At 36.2% G+C, this 17,920-nt stretch overlaps 2 pseudogenes; one reads left to right on the plus strand and one right to left on the minus strand.

The window, feature by feature from the left end:
- The first annotated feature begins 3,053 nt into the window (after nucleotides 1–3,053).
- Nucleotides 3,054–3,984, plus strand: LOC119524394 (annotated as a pseudogene).
- Nucleotides 3,985–16,296: 12,312 nt separating this feature from the next.
- On the minus strand, nucleotides 16,297–17,029 carry LOC119524485 (annotated as a pseudogene).
- Between the last annotated feature and the right edge of the window lie 891 nt (nucleotides 17,030–17,920).

Consider the following 17,920-nt stretch of genomic DNA (forward strand, 5'->3'; position numbering starts at 1 on the left):
GATCATGTTGGAAATATGGATATTTAGGTGTAAGTAAAAACAAACAATTTTAGCTTTTGACTATAAAATTACATAAAAATATAACCAATCCTGCTTTAAAACATCTACATGCAATAATTCAAATAAAGTTTTTCAGTTTTCAATACAATTTTTTGAACTAATACAGAAACAGATGAACAAACATCTGTATCCAATATCACTCAAGAGTTCTCTCTTTGTCTATATACTTGTATAATTTCAGAAAAAACAAAGATTAAGAGAATGAACATTGGAAAGAAAAGAAAAAATTGTGAGAGGAAGTACAGTAGGCATATAGAAGAAATTCTGTATACTACAATACATTTTATAAACAAATATGTAACAGGAATGTGGGACAAGAATCAGTTGAAAGCTAAAACAAAAGAATTGACACAGTTTGTAAATCAGTTACTAATCTTTATCTCCATGCTTAAACAACTGTATTATGAAATAAATGGTTAAAAAAGTATTCTTTTGACTTTTTATTTAAATAATTCAAATGTATTTATGAAGGAAAAACTTTAAAGTTATAATTTTCATCTCTTTTTCTTCCACCTAAAATTATATTATTATTTGAATATCATATACATAATGTTCAATTTCTAATTTATTGTAATTTACATGACTATTTTGTCTTTTTCCTATATTAAAAATAAATCAATATGCAACATCAATATTTACCAAAAAATATAGGGATTACTGCCATTCCTTCATAAATAACATTTTTTTTCTTCCAGATTGAATGGGTACTGCAAACCCTGATTTTAATGCCTGAGGATTTTCTAACCTTGGCTGGTTAGAAAATTACTGGAGAAATTAGTAACTTTCCTTCATTAAATTTTACATAGCAAACACACCTATTGTATTTGCTCAGATATTTTTTCTTTCTTTTTTTTCAGTAACTTATGTGAAGTTCCTTAATCCCAATCTAACACATGCTTGAGTGAGTTTGGTGATGTTTAGTGAATTATTTCCACATCCAATGTTGTTTTATTTAAGTAATATTTTGCACTTTTCCCATTTCTTTTCTGAGCTCTACTTTTGTGAGCTGGAATCCATCTTATTCTGTTGTCCCCAGATTAAAAAGTTGATCACTTATATCTTTGAGTATTATATTAGTTGTTATCCCTTTCAGAGATCATGTAAGCCATAATTTATTTTGACTGTTTACAATTATTTGACTGAAAACTTCCCATGTCTTTGATATTTCTCTTGTGATGTGTGCTCCCAGAGAGATCACATTTAGCACTATTCACCCATCCCAAGCAACTGAATAGTGTAATGTCTGATAGGCAGGCTTTGGAACAGAATGAATGAGCACACTCCAACACCATCATTCACTTATTCCCTGATTCAGGCAAATTGACTAACCCATCTTTATATACCTTCCTCCTCTGTAAAACTGACATAATAGTTGTACCTGATTCTTAGGAGAGTTTTGAATATTGATTGTAGTGATGCACTTATAGTGCTTAGAACAGTATCAGGACTATTGCAAGCAAATCATGTCATCTGTTTTTATTCTTCCCCCTACAGAAGAGATAATCCCCATGTCATATCCAAGGGAAATAAGAAAGGTCCTGTTGTCTGAGGTAGAGGATTGGCTACAGACGTATGGAAAAATTCTTTGGAGAAGGAGGATGGACTAAAATTGAATCTGTTGTGCAAGTGAATCAGTAGTGATACTGGTAGAGACAGTTTGGAGATTTTGGGGGTGAGGATGGATTTTAATAATCCCCAACTATAAACCAGCATACTTTTGGTTATTGTTTATGCCAGAGAGGCAAGCAGATGCACATTTCCAAAGTTCTCAAATTAGAACTTTGACTTCCTGCTCACATATTTGCCTAGACATTTTCTGCTTTAGTGTTTTTTAAACTGTTTCTGATAATGTTGTATACATTGCTTTTAAAGAAGACCACATGCAAACTTTGGGAAAATAGCAATACTTTTTATAACTAACATTAATGTATTCTGTGTGTGCAGAAGTGAGCGTAAGACTTTGCATCCCACCTTTTCAGATGAGAATAATGATGAATGGGAAAGTTGCATATCTTTTACAGCTCACCCATCTAAGTGAAAGAGACAAAAATTAACCAGAAAAAAAATTAATCTAATCTCAGGGCATTGATCTTAATGGCTGCTATTTCCCTCTTTAGATTTCCCATTTAGATAATCAAAATGCATATAATCCACATTACCCCCTCACGTAGACAAAATGGAAATTATATTTAAACTCAGAGTACACCTGTAGAAAAATTTACTATTTTTATTAAGTCCAGTATTTATCAAGTTTATTTGAGCACAAAACTTTTCATCAAGAAATACACATTAGTATACTCCAAGGAAGTTATCTGTAGGATGCAAATGAGTAAATGCTTTCTCAGCTTATGTGTGAAAGTACATATTCACTTAGAATCTAATAGGTCTGTACACTGAGGTACCAAGATCCCTTTTAGGAAGAGTGTCCCCGGATAGAATATTATTACAACTTAATGAATTCTTCTGTAGTCCTGAGTATTGTACGGATTTTAAAAACCTGAGTGGGTCTATGTGTTTCATCTCCTTGTCAAAGTGATTCAGGTTATCAGACTTCCTCTCTAGTTTCAGAGTGAATTAAGCCCTAATGTCAAAAGACGTCCGTTGCATGTTGTGAATTAATCTCCTATGTATCTAAAATGGTAATAGTTATGTAACATCTTATAGGAATCGAGATAATTGTAACCCTAATAATTTTTTGCCTCTGTGATTCAGATGATACAACACACAGGTGCTCTCATATTTTGAAGATGTTATTTTGTCAGGGTGAAGATTATTCTCCCACTTTGTTTCAAACTCTTGGCAGTTTACAAATATGCATAAGTAAAATTGTAAAACTAAGAGATATTGGTTAATTTGTGTTCATACAGCAATTTTGATTTATGAAATTCAACAGAAATAAACAAGTTTCAAACTATAATGTTCCACAATATTTAGTTGCAGAAAAACAATCTCACAATTTCTTTCCTTTTGCCCAGCTTGTGGAGAGTAATGTCATGGCCAATTCCACCAAGTTGTTGACTGAATTCATCCTCATGGGATTTTCAGATATCTGGGAGCAGCAAATCCTCCATGCTGTGCTGTTCTTGATCATGTACTTGGCATCTCTGATTGGCAACTTTCTCACCATTACACTTACCATCTTGGACCACAGCCTCCACAGTCCCATGTACTTCTTTCTGAGGACCCTATCATTGTTAGATCTTTGCTTCATCTCTGTCAGTTCCTAAGGCCATCATCCATTCCCTGACCCAGAACAGTTCCATATCTTTCATGGGGTGTGTAGCACAGGCCTTTTTGGTTGCTTTGTTTGTTTGTGCAGAGCTGGCCTTGCTGACAGTGATGTCCTATGACCGATATGTAGCCATTTGCCACCCACTTTATTATCAGGTCATCATGAGAAGAGGGTCCTGTGAACAGATGGTGGCTGCTTCATGGCTCAGTGGGGTTATCTCTGGGTCCTTGAACACAGCTGTGACCTTCTCATTACCATTTTGTGGGTTGAATTTTGTCCATCAGTTCTTCTGTGAGATTCCCTCATTACTCAAACTTGCCTGCTTGGAGAAGTACGTTGCTGAGATTGGAGCTATAATTGTCACAACATCCTTGGCTTTCATGTGTTTTATTTCCATCATAATTTCCTATATCCAAATCTTTTCCACGGTACTGAGGATCCCATTGGTGGAAGGAAGGTCAAAAGCCTTCTCCACCTGTATGCCTCACCTCGTGGTTGTCACTGTTTTCCTCAGTACAGGGTCCATTGCTTCCCTAAAGCCAATGTCAGAGTCCTCTTCTGTTTGGGATCTACTAGTGTCTGTCTTCTACAGCATCGTGCCACCCACCCTGAACCCCATCATCTATAGCCTGAAGAACAGGGACATGAAGGCCACCTTCTGGAGACTTCTGAGAAAAACTGTCTTTAAATGACAACAGCACAGATATTTTATTCAGTTCAGAGAAGCAAGAGGCCAATTCAATTAATGATAACAGGCTTTCTGTTGTTTGAAAAAGACTAGAACACATACTTATATAGGCATGTGGATTTCATGCTTAACATTTCTTTAATCTAAAATAAAATAGAATTTCCCCAAATCAATGGGTCTCAGGCAATAGATAGTTTTTTTTAATTAAATTCAGTTTTATTGAAATATATTCATATACCATGCAGTCATCTATGGTGTACAATCCACTGGTCACAGTACCATCATATAGTTATGCATTCATCACCACAATCTATTTCTGAACATGGAAAGTTTTTTTTTAAAGTTTTATGGACAAATATTCACACTCCATACAATTGATCCAAAGTGTACAATCAACGGCTGTTAGTGAAAACACAGAATTGTAAATTCACCACCATAATTTTAGAACATTCTCATTACTTCAAAACAAACAAAAAAGAAAGAAAAAAAAAACAATAAAAAGTTTAATCGTGGAAGCTATGATTTTCCTCTTATAAGTGTGTGTTTTAAATTTAAACAAATGGATTCATTATATAGGTATATTTCTGCAATTCTATCTTTCATTCAGAAATATGTGTTTGAGATCTATCCATGTTATAGTCACCCCATGATGGACATCATATTGTTTCCAATTATTCTTCTTTTACAGACTTCAAATAACTATACTGAATATTTTTCACTGTTCTTCCTGTGCAAAAGGAAATAATGTTGGTTAATGATATTCACCATTTTCAGTTCTATAATATGGTCAAATTGTTCTTTTAGGTATATATACTGATTTTCATTCCTAAGAGTAGCGGATAAAAGTGTATTACATATTTTTTTTTAGTTCCACTTGAGTATTTAATATATTCAGAATATTTTTAAAAATATGCACCCCTTTGAATACTAAAATAAAAAAGGCAACTTGATATGCTATTAACTTTTATTTTCTCAGATTTTTAATTAAGACAAACCTCTATGTAGTTAGACTGATAAATAGTTAATAGATATACAATTCACTATTTCCCATCTGTAAATTCACCTTCCATATGCTGTGTCCATATTTCAGTTGGTGCTCTCATATTTTTATGTTTAGTAGACATTCATCAATTCTTAATTCTAGACTGTTGTTTCTTATGTATAATGCAAAGATTTCTCAGAATCTCATTTGGTATTATTCTGTTTTATGGGGTATTTTACAAATTTAGGAACAATTACTTTGATCAGTTTACATTTATTCATGTTTTTATATGATTTTGCTTTTTGTTTACTTGTAAAAACCATTAATGTATTCCCTAATAAAATCTTCTATCAATGTTTTACTTATTTTACACATATATTGTCTTTGCCCAACCTGATATCACCACAGGAAGTCTGAGAAAATAAGGTGTAGGAACCCATTTCCATAAGGGAGATGGCACACAGAAGATCAGTAGGGCATCTCACCAAAAGAGGAAAAGAGAATTATAGGATTTAGGTAATGGTGGAATTTAGATAATATAAATGAAGTGATGTTTGATAGGCTCAAAACTAAGTCAGGCTGTATCTAAAGTGGGTAGACATTAGGTCTGGACAAAAAATAGGACCTGGGTCCTGTTTCCTTGGAAAAAGCAAAGTTAAGAAAAGATATGAACATCTGAACAGAAATCCCTTATCTGCCCAAAGGCAGGAGACTGAGGCTCATTCTCTGCATCAAATTGATCAAGTTCTCCAGAGAGGAAGAGAAGGTTTCATTCTTACTGATGAAATTCAAACCAGCAAAATGTCTGCTAATCTATGGTTTTAGTCAGCTACGCTTCTCCATTTATCAAAAAGCAGTAGTCACTCAAAAAAGAGGGTTGTATGACACTTATAGCTGGACAGTGTCTTTGGGGAGAACAAAAGCATTCTACTAACTTTGCATCTGCCTATATCTGTTATCCCATAAAGCTTTAATTTATCTGAATTAATGGCATAAGGAAATATTTCCATATGTTAATTTTGCTGTGAGGAAATTATGGTATCATCTTTTAATGCTACTCTCCTTGTTCAATGCTTTGTGATGCTGTCACTACCGTACTACCTAAATGTTTGTCTGGTCTCTTTTTGTAATTCCATTTTTCTGTACTGATTCTGCACCAGCCCATGTTTTCCCCCATGAGGGATTCATAGCAACAATTAAGATCTCTAAGGCCAAATCCCCTTCTGAATTATTTTCCAATATTGCCTATTAGTTTAAATTGCCTGAGAACACTTCATCTTTAAATGATTCATTTTGGAATCATTCCATGATGAATTTTCTCTTTGTGATTCTGTCAGTTATGAAAAGTAAAGAAAAATCTATTGAAGAATAACTAAATTGGTTTAGTTATTGGTTTGGTAATTGGTTTAGTTATGGAAGAATATCTAAAATAACATGTGAAGTTGTGTATCCAAACTCTTGAACTAGTTTTTGGAGCACTAGGAGAAAAAAAATTGTCAACTGCAAAGAGAAAAGGGTAAAAGCAAAACTTACAGAGACTGGGACAATAAAAATTATAGATTAAAGTAACCTACAATATAAAATTTGAATTTTATCTTAGCATATCAAATTCAAATACTTAGGAAAATTATTGATGAAAAGGCAAGACAATATAATAGGTGATAAATCTGAGTATTTCTTATAAACATTTGTTGTTATGTTGTGCTCTAACTTTCTGTACTTTGGGGATACTCCAGTATTTATTAATATTGTATATACTGGATTCCAAAAAAGAAATTGTATAAGTTATATGCTATGAGTGGGATCCTATCTTTTAAGTTACCTTTAAAATTCAAGAGGTGAAATTGTCTTCTGTGACGTTATATATCTCATCTTTAAAAATTCTAGGAAATATTTAAATTGTCAGATTTCAATAAAAGAAGGTTCTGTGTACCTAGGTTTTTCTTATCTGATTCTCTATTTCTTTCTGCACAATTATAATATTCATTATAAAAGTGTTTCAGCAATGCCTGGTGATTTTTAAACTGAATGAATTTTTATGCCGTCTTTTTATTATTAATAGGATTTAGTGATACAATTAGAAATATGCTTGTTTTTGTGGTTTGTATTCAAAGCATCCCAAAGTAAGCAATCGTTACTTGTAGCTCCTCCCTAAAGCAATGCACAAGGTCACACACACCCTCAGTCTGAGCCTTCAATAGGACACATGTCCCCCAGGTTATCTGGCTTTTGGTAGACATAAAATTCTACGTGACTGCAGTTAGGCAGACTTTTCATAATCTCTTATTAAAACAATGATAATATTGTGATCATATTTCTTTACCTGAATACTCACATTTTTGTTTCTAAAGGGGAAAAACATCATACATAATTAATATTTAAATTTTTTATTGAAAAGCTATTAGTAAATCAAAAATTTTCTCTCAATTGCAGGGAATTTAGAAATTAGTGGAAGAAACAAAAGCAGAGTCTGAAATTTGAAAATTATGCTATGAAGTTGGATAAAATGGCAATATCAGCATGTCAATATTATGCTGGTTTGGAATACCAGCCCCATAACAGGTGACATTAAAAGAATTGAACTCAAATCATTAGCAAATTTGGTAGTCATGGAAGAGGATTTGAGTTAGAAGAGGAAAACTTATAAGAAAAAAGTAGATGGGGAGAACACAGTCAGAGCAAGAGGGACCCACAGGTGAGTGCCTTTACGGTGACCCAGGGGTTGAGGTTGGATTTTCTGTGGAAGTCAAGGATTGGTTAGTTTGAAGCCAATGCCTGTGTACAGAGGAAGCAAGTGGGGATTGGAAGGTGTGGGAGGTGAACTTATCATCTGGGGCCAGCTGTGGGTTTTGGTTGAGGATGGAGGGTGGTGTGGGCAGTGGGCATACATCCAGGATTGGGCTCTGGGGGAGTTTATGCCCCAGGGCTGGAAAGCTGCTTATTAACTAGGCCAAAGGTCAGGGTTGGAGCAAGTCACTAAGCCATAGTGAGATGGATGCTGAGGCAGCAGCTTCTTCACCTCTCTCAGTCTTCACAGAACTGAAGGGAGCCAGGGCCTTGCTCTGGATTAGGTTTTGGCTTAAGGCAATATTGTAGCTGGTTTGATCTTCTATCCAAACCATTAAAAGTTTCCCCATATTAGCAATAAAGCTGTTTTGCTTTCTTGTCATTTGTATCTTCACTGGAATAGCTCTATTCATTTCCTTCAATAACTTTTAATTTTCATTCACAGCTTGGCTAACTGTATGGTGCAAGAGCCCTAGTTTTGGCCTGTCTTCACTTTTGACATGCCTTCCTCATTAAGCTTAGTCATTTATAGCTTTTGATTTAAAGTGAGAGCTATGAATCTTCTTTTCACTTGAACAGTTAGAGGCCATTGCAGGTTTAACAACTGGCCCAATTTTAATATTGTTGGGTCTCAGGAAAAGGGAGGCCTGAGGAGAGGGAGACGGGCAGAGCTGGTCATTGGAGCAGTCAGAACACATACAGCATAGATCAATTAAGTTCATCAACATATGGGTGCAGTTCATGATACCTCAAAGCAATTAGGAGGGAAACAGCAAAAATCACTGATCACAGATCACCATAACAAATGTAATATAATGCAAAAGTTTGAAAGCTTGCAAGAACTACTAAAATATGACACAGAGACATGAAGTGAAACAGTCTGTTGAAGAAATGGTGACAATAGACCATAGGGCTGCCACAATGGTTCAACTTGTAAAAATGCAATATCTGTGAAATGCAATAAGTGAAGTGCAATAAAATGAGGTACACCTGTATGTGTATAACATTGCTTTTCTACTTTACATTGCATACCACATTTTCACCTGTGGGATCTTTAGAGCAGCCTTGATGTTTTGTTTAATAAAAAAAGAAACTGAGACTCAGAGAGTTACAAGAAAGGGTCTAGAATCATAGAATTATTTAATAAGATGGACAAGAGAACTCAATTCATCTGATTCTACATTTTATTTTGCTATATGTCTAATACTCCAAATCCAAAGAGAATTCTTATATAAAGCAACAGAATTATTCCAGTTTTCTGATTATTTCCAATTGCACTAGACAATAGCAAAGCAATATAATCTGTGCACACCATATATTCTAAGAATTTATATCCATCTCATCATGATTCCATGATGAAGCAGTAGATAATAAATTTAGCCAAAATTTGTTAGCCCTCACCACTACCTGTCCTTCAGTCCAGGTACCTGGATCATACTTCTCAAGAAAATATTTGCAACTGAGTATTTTCTAACATCCACTTTCTGGGAAGCCCAGGCTATGTTAGTTCACATATCAAAGTAATTTCATAGTTGTTTTCTCTATTTGGGCTCCAATCCTAAAAAAGTAGTATATGTAGAAATAAACTTTACTTTTCTAACAAATAATAATAATACCAAACCTATCTCAGCCAACCATAGTAGAAGGATTGGATTATTTTTCTATTCTCACTTAGATGTTACTGTCTTATAAAGTCCAGTCACAGACTATGCAGCCCAACAGTGTTGGGAAAATGTGAAAGTGCTATGTGTGTCAAGCAGTTAAATAAGATTATGTTTGTGTTTTTTTCTGGATTTCTTTTTGGTATGTGTTAGCTTTTAAAAATTTGTAATTTCTTGTGTTATCTGATCATTCTAAGTCAATATTTTTTCTTGTACTTAATTATGTAGTTATGATTTTGTAGATTTTTTTCTTAAAGAGGTTCTTCAAATTACATGAGCTTCAGACTCCAGAAAACCTGGATTCTATCCCCACTCAATGCACACACCTGGGAGAAGAAAAGGTGAATTGCATTGCCTGATAAAGAGCCAAGAGATAACTGAGAGGGAGAGAGCTGCACAGAAAAGCTTGTGGTCTGGGCATCTCTGCCCCCTCCACACAGAGAAGATTATGTGAACTTGTGAGAATATTGGAAAGAGAAAAAGTGTTTTAATTGCTCTTTGAGTAACTTAAGGCTTTCAGTTTGTTTTTATTTTTAGTTGTTTTAGTGTCTATTTTGAATACACTGTAGCACTGAAACTATTAAAAATTATATGAAATACAAGATGATTTTACACCAATTGAATACTGAAGTGAATGAGCAGGAACTAAAATGTAGTATTTTAATAAGCAATACTTCCTTAGGAGGGGTTGATTATTCTTTATCCTTTAAGAGATGGATGCATAAGGATTGGCCATGTAAAAATGAGGGAGGGGGCACTTCCAGAACAATACTATGAGCAAAATAAAAGAGAAAAGTATTGAGTGCAGGAGCCCACAGCTTGATTTATTTGGAGAAAGCCTAATTACTGTAAATGTTTGTAAATTAAAAGGTTACTTTTTCTGAATTAAAAGAAAGTAAGACCAAGGAGCAAGTCACCTTGGGAACTGAGCAATTGTAGGTTAGGGGCATATGGCCCCAGAGATGGATATTCTTATGCCCATTTTCCTTTCACATGGGAGGAACAACCCACCACCATGGTGCAAGCTCTCCTACTTAAGTCTTTTGGTCTTTTTGATCTTAGCAGCCTATGTATTGTAAGTACTGCCAACTTTCCTTGCACCACCTTTATTAGGAATTTAAGAACTCAGGCAGGTCAGGCTCAGGCCTCAGTGTTCCTCAAACCCCAAAGGACATCAGGACATCATAAACAAACAAAAGATAAATCAGTAAACTATCTAACCCAAAGGATATCTGGAATGCCCAGAATATCCACCAATCATAGGCAATTTATGTGATCTTTTTTTGTACAAACCCTTACTTGGAAGCTCCAAGAAGGGATACAATTTATGTTGCTTCCTGAATCTGTGCTCTCTGATATGCAATTCTAAAATCCCAAATGATACTTTTGTTGCCTTGCAGTTCAGTTTGTTATTTCTCAGTACACAGTGTAAATCCACAGACTGCCTGTGCCTTCCTTCTCTTCACTTCTCTCATCTCTGCTTCTCTTCCTTTGCTCCTTCACTTCAGAATGTGAAAAGCCCTAGGTTTGGAAGGGCTGAGATCATGTTTCTCAGCACCCTACACTTATTAGCAAAGTGAAATGCTTAGCGATTCTACTTAATACTTTGGTTCTGTAAGATTTTTTTGCTCAACTATAAGCACTTCATTACACATTCAGATAATCATATTTCAGAGGTAATGCATGAATTAAGTTACTTGAAGGACTTTATGTCACTCATTCACAGGGTGTTTAAAATATCAGATTCTGGATTTATGTACTGGGAAGTTGGTTCAAATCAAGGTAATACTGGGGAATATTGAGGTTGCTATGTCTGAGAAAATCTGTTTCAGTGAAAGATTCCACAAAGGTCTCATTGTTAAAAAAAAAAGTATTCAATCATAGGATTTAGAAATGTATCTAAATCAGATACAGGAGCTAAGACTTTTTTTTTTTTTTTTTGTAGTATGCCATCTCCTTATGTACTTCATAAAATATCTAAAGAGATTTAGGAAAATTCTCCATATCCTACTCCAAGAAATTTGTCTACCCTTACTTTCTTATTTAATTCTTGGAAATTCTTGTGAACAGATAGGATAGAAAATGTGAGTGGCTTGCTAGTTAGTCAGAAGCTTGTAATTGATAAAGATAGGGTGTGAAATCAGGTTTTCTGATTCCAAAATTTGAGCAAAGTGTCACATCACTATACACCAAATGCCATGGATGAATGTGTCCCAAGGGTGAGATTAGACAAGAGAAGAGCTCAGTTCAGCCTCTCTTGGGACATAGCTTAGAAAGTGATCATGCTCTTGTTCCACTTTGGGAAGAAAGATGGTCCCTTTGCTTTTATCAAAATTTTCTGCCTTTTTAAAGATTCTCCAAATGACTTTAGTTTAGAAAATGTAATTTACTCAATAAGAAGTGATGCTTTAAATGCAAACACCAAGGGGGAGGAAACATAATGGATTATTTTAAACAGAGGCTGAATGGCTTACAATAAGGGTCATCTTTCCTCCTTGTTGCCTGAGAAAACCCCTATTTATGCTAATTGTCCACTGTCCCTTCCTGTTTAGGCTTTTGGCACTCTCAAACAGCTTCCAAGTTAGATGGTCAACCCCTTTTTAGCCACTCCTTGAAACAGAGCTGAGTTTGACAAGAGATTCACAATAAAAGACAAACAACAACAATCAAAATATCTGGCTACCTGCTACTGGACCTGCTATAATTGGAAAGAAAAAGGTAGAAAGTACAGGTGAAGTTCCAAAAGTTAAATGTTGCTGTTATTACAATTTTGACTAAGAATAACCCAGGTCATCACCTCTTTTTTTTTCTACCCAGGCCTCATATCAAAATTTAATACATACAACATGGGCGAAAATTGAATTCACCCAAGTTTTTCCTCAGATCAACAGATAGAGAAGTGATGCACCCCAGTAAGACCTTCATGCCTTTCTTCCATTGTCAGGTAAACGCGTTTGCTTTTTTGAAAAACAAGAAATTAGGGTTAATTGACATGATCTAAAATTACAAATTTATTATTTTTTGGCCTCAGAGAGTTTTACAAAATCCCAATATTCTCACAAAAGAGCAAAATAGATACTAGATGTTTTTAAATTTTACATTTTTAAAAATTATGATAACTAGACCAGTAAAAATGCATAGTAGTCAAGGCCTAAGTGATGAATGATTTTACAAATTACACTCAAAGTACAAAGGCCAAATGAAATGCCTTAAATAAATAGATAAACCTAATAATCAAACTGCTTGCAAGGATGAATGAATTTACAAGTTAGACTCAAATACAAAGACCAAAAGAAATGCCTTAAAGAAATGTATAAACAGATAAAGCTTCTTGCCTAATAATCAAACTGTGATGGCAGCTAGCATATTGGTGGAGAATAAATGCAATTAATATTTTACATATGCAAAAAAATTTTTTAGTATATAATGAGAACATTCAGATTTTTGAGAAATCCCCAGTATAAAATTGGGCAAAGTCCATGAATAGAAAAAAAAATCACCAAAGAAATCATAGAAACACAAAAATTATGTATGTGTTCAAATTTCTTAGGAATCAAAGGAATCCATATTTAAATTCTTTTAAAAAATTTAACTTTTAAAAATTTTGTATTTGATATAAAACTGAAAGTTCACCAAATTTTAAAATTTTGCATAAAAATGGCAATAGTTTTTAAATGAATATGGTGTATTCCTGTGTTTTATCATTTTCCAAATATTCTTTAATGTTTTTATATTGCTTTATAATATATTTTTTTTAAAAAAGATAAAGGTTGTTCATTGGTTAGCCAATCTTTATCATTACAATTAAGGCTTATAGTGACAAACTTTTAGGAAAGTCAGAATGGTGGTTGGCAGCTCTTAAAAGCAACTTTTTTATCATTTATTATTTTTATTTGGACAACAAATATGCATATGTACAAAATACCTACTGTCAGAATCCTCTTTTATAATTTCATTTGATTTACTAACCAGGATAGCAAAATAACTTAGGTCACTAATACTGTACAAAAATAAAACTGATTAAACAGTTGTAAAGGTCGGTATCTTACAGTGTTACAGATCATTTATCTGTTGTGAAAGAACATCTCAATCTACCCAGAGTGATGAGTACTATGTTAAATCTATCAGCAAACTGACAACTAATTGTTTTCTGTAATTATAACTACCAAATATAATTCTCACAAGAAGCATGATGTAGAGTTAGACCTTAAAGCTGGAGCATCATTCCACAATGGTGAAGGGCTTTCTTCTTCCCTAACCAAGGAGAGGAGTTATCGTAACTCTAAAACTATTAAATTTTCCAGAATATGACAACTACTTACAATATTAGATAAAACAACTTTTCTTCTTTTTTAAACACCTGCAATAGTCTTTCAAAAGTTCAGTTTGGTTAAAAAAGTAAACAAAAATTACTATCCTGCATTTGGATTTCCTAAGTTAAATCCATGGTCTTTTTAATATAAAAAGTAATTGCTTCATAGTTTTAGTGTTCAGTGAACCCTAGTAGTCCCCATTTGAACCGTATCTTGTTATAGAAATCTAATCAGAACGCTGGCTCCTGTTTTGTCATGTTTTAAAACAGGATTTATCACAAAGAATAAAAAGCCTTGAGTTTATACGTTATGTTACTATGACATATAAGAGAATATCAAACGCGTGTTTTTCAATGACTTGAAAAGACAAGAAGCAACTTTTTGGGGAAGTAAATTGTACATTTTTTTTAAAACAAGTTGCTGCATTTATATCCATCTAAGTGCTCAACAAAAGCCACATATAGATTTACTTCTGAAACTATAAAGATTGTCTTTCACTGACTTGGTTGTTCTTTGTTTCTGTGAGGGAAAGATGAGTTTTTCCAAGCTAGTGAGTTGCTAGGCAACCCCAAACTTTCACTCATTGAAAGCAGAGTGCAGAGTATCATAAGCAGAATCATCCCATGAGTTCAGTAAGAAATAGGCAGCCCACCTATCTCATATGGAAGAACAGATGTCATTAAAACTTCTTTTGGACACAGAAATTAAAATCTGTTTTAAAATAAGTGTTTCAAAAATCTGAAACAGAGGTAGAAAGTGTTCATTTTTCTGACATGTTTTCCCATGAGAAAACACTTTCCTTTTTATCCCATGGACTGCTCGCAGTCCCTAATATTAAAAGCAGCTCTCTTCAGAGAACCACTAATACAACTACATTTGTTTAAAAAAAAAAAATACCGTGCTAGTGATGGCTGTTGTATTGGAAGTCAAGTCAGCCGTGCCTGCTCCACAAGCCCACGCTGCTTCTGACCTGGAAATGAGCATTTGTCAGGTGAAATTATGAGTTCACTTGTAGGTGTCTAAATTTACACAACACATTTTATAGCACATGTATAAGCTAGAGTGCACCATAGCTCCCTGTTTTCAATATCAGATAAAAACATCAGACAGCCTTAAATCTGAAGGAAAAAATGTAAACATTTCCTCAACAATCGCTGCTGACTCTCCGCATTGGAGGCTTTTTAACCATGAAAACTCAGTTCATTTTTCTGGCTGCATAAAGGCCAAAAACCAAGTTTTCAATAAATGGCAAATTATGGATGTAGTGGTTTAGGCCATTGTAGAGCCCTAGATACAAGATATAATAGTGGGTGAGGCTCTGATGTAAGACATGGTGATGTGTTTTCATTCATGCATATTCCATTTGCCTCCATTCTCCAAAAGGGACTATGATGCAGAGTTGCCTCTGAAATTACTGTGGTATTTTCCACCGTCTTTCACTACTTACAGGAGTTTAGTTTTCACATTTTGGTGCTCCCTTTTCCTTTTACATAACTCTTGCACTTGTTAGTGGGAGTTTTGTAGGAACATGGGAAGGAGTCCAACAAACTTTTCCTAAAAGTTAAAAAAAATTTAAAAAAGCTGTTTCCAGAGCTCATACCTGTCATGCACCCATTCAAATAAAACCCAATGGAGTAAAAACCCTGTCCCCTAAAATACTACCCTCCTTCTCCTTCAGCTTCTGCTATGTGTATTCTGCCTTCACATCTCTGCCACGATTTCTTAGGGAAATATGTATACTATAAAATAAGCAGATTAGAATGTGGTGCTAAACAGAATGTCTGCTTTTATCCGTATTTAACTTATTCATCCTCTGCATTAGGAAATGAAAGTGCAGCTTATGTTCAGAAAAGTACAATTCATACAAAGCAAGGTTTAAAAGTTCTGTACTTAGTGTAACCTTTCCAAGGTTTGTCTTGATTAGTATAAATTCAGACTCTGCATACCCATTCACTATAAGTAACTTTGTTTTCATGTCTTTAGATAACAGATCATGCTGGAGTAGATGTGCTCTTGCTTGCAAAAAGTCAGCTGTGCTATAGCGTTTGTATCTCAAAAGGTAAGGTGATTCAAGAGAGTGGTTTTTGCTAAGGAAACTGGAGGACACTCGTCATTACATCAGTAGGTAAGAAAAAAGTTCTGAGAGAAAGCAAGCATAAAGGGCCAGAATCACTGTGTGACACCACAGGCCAACTCACCCAGTCAGACTTACGTATACCAGTGTTGAATCTTTAAAATTCGACCCCAGCCATGGCCTCGAGCCCTCCCACCGCTCTCAATCCTGAAAAATAAAGGAGGAGGGGGAGAAAGCATTTGCCTTCCCTCCAGCAGTCAGAGACCGCTTCCAATAGTTTCCTCTGCAAGGGGACCAAGTATTGACTTTGATCTTGGGCTACAATGTGCTTTTTAAAAACAATACGGGGAGAGGAAAATCTGAATTGACCAAAGAGCAGTGACTTCCTGTGCTGTGAGTGCGCCTGGTCCGGGGCTTAGTTTCCACAGGTCTGTCTGTTTCCTGGGAGAAGTTCTGTCTTTGCGGGGTCCATCCCTCCCTGACACCCGCGGGTAGCACCTCACAAGGGGCTGGCCGGCACCTTTTTCGACCGCTTGATCTTGCTGGGGTGGAAGTCGGTGTGGCGCCGCTCCTGCTTCCTTAGGTGGTCGCGCCTCTTGAAGCGCTTCTCGCACAGCGGGCAGCGGAACTGCTGCTCCCCGGGGTGGGTCCGGTAGCGGCGGGTCAGCTCGCCGGAGCGCGAGAGCTTGTTAAGGCATCTGGCCAGGTGCAGGGAAAGGGCCGTCCCCCTGCATGCACTCTGTAATGGGCTTTGAGATGGGAGGATTTTCCATAGACTCTCCCACAGCCACTGTAGGGGCACTTGGGCCTCTTTTCGGAGGCCTGTTTCCCCTTCGCAGCCACTCCAGGGTGGAGGAGGGAGCGCGGGCTGGGCGCGCTGCCAGGATCCTGTCTCTCCTCGGGGCTGCGGGAGGGACTCGACCCAGATTCGGTGGTCACGTCGCTGTCGGATCCTATACGCTCATCCGGACTCTCTCGACTGTCGCTGCACACCGAGGGGGTCTGGGTGGGTCGGTACTTGTTCAGGCCCAACAAGCTTTTGGCGATGGTGACCAGCGTGCAGTAATCCCTCCAGGTGTCCCCCGGTTCGCCGTGCTCCTTGGTCACCTCTCGCTCACGTAGTCGCAGCCGCTCGGGCCCGGAGCGCAGCCAAGCTCCGGCACCGCAGCGCGGTTCGAAATGGAAACCAGACACTGGGCAGCCACGAAGTCCATGTAGGCGGCGGCGGACATGGTGCGGGCAACAGCAACCCAGACGGCGCCGCCAAACTTCGCTGGGGCTGCGGAGGTTCGGCTCGCCCTGCCCTCGCCTCGGACGAGGAGCGCGGCGCCTCTTAAAAGCAACTTTTAAACTGAATAGATACTGTTGAATGGTTACGGGATCTAAGAACTACCATATACACAAAATAAACACTTAGTTTTACATTATTGTAGTTTGAGATGATGTTTCTGCTTATTGAATACCCTTATAAGAAAAAGCCCCTAAAAATTGTCTGCAGGTTTTAAAGGATGCTATCCAGAACATCACACTTTCACGCTTTATATAATCCAGGTGTTAACTTGTTAATACTTTTGGCAAAATTTCTGTCTGATCTAAGAACCGAGAGGAATTTTTTTATTTTTTATTTTTTATTTTTTTACTGAGCCTTAATGTCATCACAGATTATGCAACTAAAAGGTTTTTCTTCTGGCTATTGGAAGAAGTGATTCTTCTGGTTGCCCACCAGAATCACCTGAAGGACTATTAGAAAGACCAGAGAGGCCTGGATCCCATCCCACGTCTGCAGAATCAGAAACAACCAGGGTTGGATGAGTTGCCAACTTGACCCAGGTGTGGGTATTTGCTTTATGCAATTCAACCACAGTCCAGCCCCTTCTGTGTCTCATCCTGCTGTCTCTTCCTGTATTTAATTTATGTTATGTCCTGTTACGTACCTTCAATTTTTAGGATAAGGAGAGGGAGGCCTAATGATGGCTGAGTTCCTATAACCTCATCTTTCATACTTAATTTTTGTGAATTTTCATCTGTTTTCTACGTAAGTGACCTAGGTTCTTGAGATAAGCACATTGCTTTTTTTAAACATTGTCATATAAAAGTTTGTTTTTTGCAGCAGTAATTATGCA

Source organism: Choloepus didactylus (assembly GCF_015220235.1).
Source record: "Choloepus didactylus isolate mChoDid1 chromosome 11 unlocalized genomic scaffold, mChoDid1.pri SUPER_11_unloc1, whole genome shotgun sequence".
NCBI lineage: Eukaryota > Metazoa > Chordata > Mammalia > Pilosa > Megalonychidae > Choloepus > Choloepus didactylus.